The sequence below is a fragment of the Phocoena phocoena genome, chromosome 7 (assembly GCF_963924675.1).
Source record: "Phocoena phocoena chromosome 7, mPhoPho1.1, whole genome shotgun sequence".
NCBI lineage: Eukaryota > Metazoa > Chordata > Mammalia > Artiodactyla > Phocoenidae > Phocoena > Phocoena phocoena.
In genome coordinates this window covers 81,153,790-81,157,653 of record NC_089225.1, presented here as the reverse complement: position 1 = coordinate 81,157,653, position 3,864 = coordinate 81,153,790, and the positions used below count along the sequence as shown (strand labels likewise).

At 36.5% G+C, this 3,864-nt stretch overlaps 1 pseudogene; it reads left to right on the top strand.

The window, feature by feature from the left end:
• Nucleotides 1–1,315: 1,315 nt before the first annotated feature.
• Nucleotides 1,316–2,359, top strand: LOC136125415 (heterogeneous nuclear ribonucleoprotein D-like pseudogene; annotated as a pseudogene).
• The last annotated feature ends 1,505 nt before the right edge of the window (nucleotides 2,360–3,864 follow it).

The following is a 3,864-nucleotide window of genomic DNA, read 5'->3' as shown; positions in this document are numbered from 1 at the left end:
CCCTGAAAGAACAATAAAACAGACCTCTCCGGCCTGCCAGACTCCACGTTCAAAAAGGAGGTAATAAAAATGCTGAAGGAATTAAGAAAGGCTGTCAATAGAAATGCAGATCACTGTAACAAGGAAATAGAAACTATAAAGAGGAGCCAATCAAAATTAGACAACTCAATTGTTGAGATGAAAACCAAACTAAAGACAATAAAATACCAAACTAAATAATGCAGAGGAACGAATAAGTGATCTGGAAGATAGAATAATGGAAATCACCCAATCATAACAGAACGCTGAAAGACAAATGAAAAAAAAGAAAAGAAAGCGACATATGAGACCTATGGGCTGATATAAAGGATGCCAAGCTGTGCATAATAGGGATCCCAGGAGGAGAAGAGAAAGGGGGATCTAAAATGTACTTGAAGAAATTATGGCAGAAAATTTCCCAAACCTAATGAAGCAGATGTCCAGATAAAGGAAGCACAGAGGGTCCCAAATAAGATGAACCCAAACAGACCTATACCAAGACATATCATAATTAAAATGGCAAAAGTTAAAGATAGGATTCTAAAGGCAGCAAGAGAAAAACAAAGAGTTAGTTACAGAAGAACCCCCATAATGCTATTTGCTGATTTCTCTACAGAAACCTTGCAGGCCAGAAGGGAATAGCAAAATACATTCAAAGTCCTGAAAGGGAAAAACCTGCAACCTAGGATATTCTACCCAGCAAGATTATCATTTAGAATAGAAGAAAAAATTAAAGAATTTCTCAGGCAAGCAAAAACTAAAAGAATACAGCAATACTAAGTCTACCCTAAAAGAAATATTGAAAGGTTTTCTCTAAATAGAAAAGAAGCAAGAACCCATAGGAAAGGGAAAATCAAAATAGGGAAAAGCAAGTATGTAAAATGATTGTACACCACTTGAATAAGCCAGTACACAGATTAAAAAAAAAAATCAAAGAATTTTGTGAAAGCAATTATAACTACAATGAACAGCAAAAGGATAAACATGAAAATGTAAAACAGGACATCAACGTCATAAAATAGGGGAATAAGAGAATGTAGATTTTTTTAGAATGTGTTTGAGCTTATAGGACCACCAGTCTAAAGCAAGTAGACACAATAATGAGTTAACATACTTGAAAACCAGTGTAACCACAAATCAAAAACATACAAAAGATTCACAAAAACCAAAAATTTGAACTTAAGTATAAAAGAAAACCAGCTGCATCATTTGCAACAATTCTGTAGGTTTTCTTTTCGTTTTGTTTATGGCTTTCTTTGCTGTGTAAAAGCTTTTAAGTTTAATTAGGGTCCGCCGCCATTTTAAATCCAGCTCCATACAATGCTCCGCCATCGTTGTGGCCATGACTCAGACTGCGTGACAGCACCCACCAGCCAACAATTCTGCCACCATGGAGGATATATATCAGTACAGTAACACAGAGGAATTCGGAGAGGGATCCAAGATTAACGTGAGCAAGAATCAGCAGGATGACAGTAAAATGTTTATTGGAGGCTTGAGCTGGGATACAAGTTAAGAAAGATCTGACTGAATATTTGTCTCAATTTGGGGAAGTTGTAGACTGCACAATTAAAACAGATCCAGTCACCGAAAGATCAGGAGGATCTGGATTTGTGCTTTTCAAAGATGCTGCTAGTGTTGATAAGGTTTTGGAAGTTAAAGAACACAAACTGGATGGCAAATTGCTAGACGCTAAAAAGGTCAAAGCTTTAAAAGGGAAGGAACCCCTCAAAAGGTTTTTTGTGGGTGGACTGAGCCCAGATACTTCTGAAGAACAAATTAAAGAATATTTTGGAGGCTTTGGAGAGATTGAAAATATTGAACTTCCCATGGATACAAAAGCAAATAAGAGGATTTTGTTTTATTACATATACAGACAAAGAGCCAGTTAAGAAATTGTTAGTAAGCAGTTATCATCAAATTGGTCCTGGGAAGTGTGAAATCAAAGTTGCACATACAGGCAACAACAAAAAGGAAGAAGATGTGCTGTAGCTGGTGGGTGAGGTGGTGCTGGAGTCGTGACTGAGGTCAGGGCCCAAACTGGAACCAAGTAATAATTATTATGATCAAGGATATGGAAATTACAATAGCGCCTATGGTGGTGATCAAAACTATAGTGGCTATGGCTGCTATGATTATTCTGGGCATAACTAGGAGCTGCGGATACGGACAAGGATATGCAGACTACAGTGCCCAAGAAAGCACTTATGGCAAGGCATCTCAAGGGGGTGGCAGTCACCAAAACAACTGCCAGCCGTACTACAAGGGGACATTGAAGAAAACAGGAGGAGATTGCTTGCAGGATGACGCTGAAGATTGGTCTTCTGTTGATCTAAGATGATTATTCTATAAAAGACTTTCTAGTGTACAAGACACAACTGTGTCCAACTGTATATAGCCGCCAATTCGTTTTAACTTTGTCTTCTGCTGTGTTATGACTCAATGTGGATTTGTTTATACAAATTTTATTTGTATGATTTCATGTTAAACCTCAAATAAATGCTTCCTTATGTGTTAAAAAAATAGATAATTTGAGCAGGCTGATCACTAGAAGTGAAACAGAATCTGTAATTTTAAAACTCCCTGCAAACAAAAGTCCAGGACTGGATGGCTTCACTGGGGAATTCTACCAAACATACAAAGAAGAACTTATACTAGTCCTTCTCAAATTCTTCCAAAAGACTGAAGAGGAGGGAACACTCCCAAAGTCATTCTATGAAGCCACCATCACCCTAATACCAAAACCAGATAGAAACACTACCAAAAAGAAAATTACAGGCCAATATCTTTGATGAATATAGATGCAAAAATTCTCAACAAAATACTACCACAATGAATCCAACAACACATACAAAAGATCATACACCACGACCAAGTTGGATTCATCCCAGGGTCACAAGGATGGTTCAACATATGCAAATCAATCAATGTGATAAAGAAATGACAAAACCACATGATCATCTCAATACATAAAGAAAAAGCATTTAATAAAATTCAACATCCATTCATGAGAGAAAAAAAAAAACTTACCAAAGTGGGTATAGAGCAAACATATCTCAACATAATAAAAGCTATTTATGACAAACCTACAGCCAACGTAACACTCAACAGTGAAAAGTTGAAAGTCTTCCCACTAAAATCTGGAGCAAGACAAGGATGCTAACTCTCATCACTTCTATTCAACATAGTAGTGGCAGTCCTAGCCACAGCAATCAGATAAGAAAAAGAAATAAAACATATCCAAATTGGAAGGGAAGAGGCAAAATTGTCATTATATGCAGATGACGTGATACTATACATAGAAAAACCTAAATACTCCACACAAAAACTACTAAAACTGATAAACGAATTCAGCAAGGTAGCAGGATATAAGATTAACATACAGAAATCTGTTGCATTTCTTTACACTAACAATGAACTATCAGAAAGGGAAAGCTAAAAAAAAAAAATCCCTTTTAAAATTGCATCAAAAAGCATAAAATACTTAGGAGTAAACCTAACCAAGGTGAAAGACTTAAACACTGAGAACTATAAAACAGTAATAAAGGAAATTGAAGATGATTCAAAGAAATGGAAAGAGATCCCATGTGCTTGGATTGGAAGAACATTGTTAAAATGGCCATAATACCCAAAGCAATCTACAGATTTAATGTGAACCCTATCAAATTACCCATGACATTTTTCACAGAACTAGAACAAATAATCCTAAAATTTATATGGAACCATAAAAGACCCAGAATTGCCAATGCAGTCCTGAGGAAAAGGATCAAAGCTGGAGGCATAACTCTCCCAGACTTCAGACAGCACTACAAAGCTACAGTAACCAAAACAGCATGGTATTGGCAC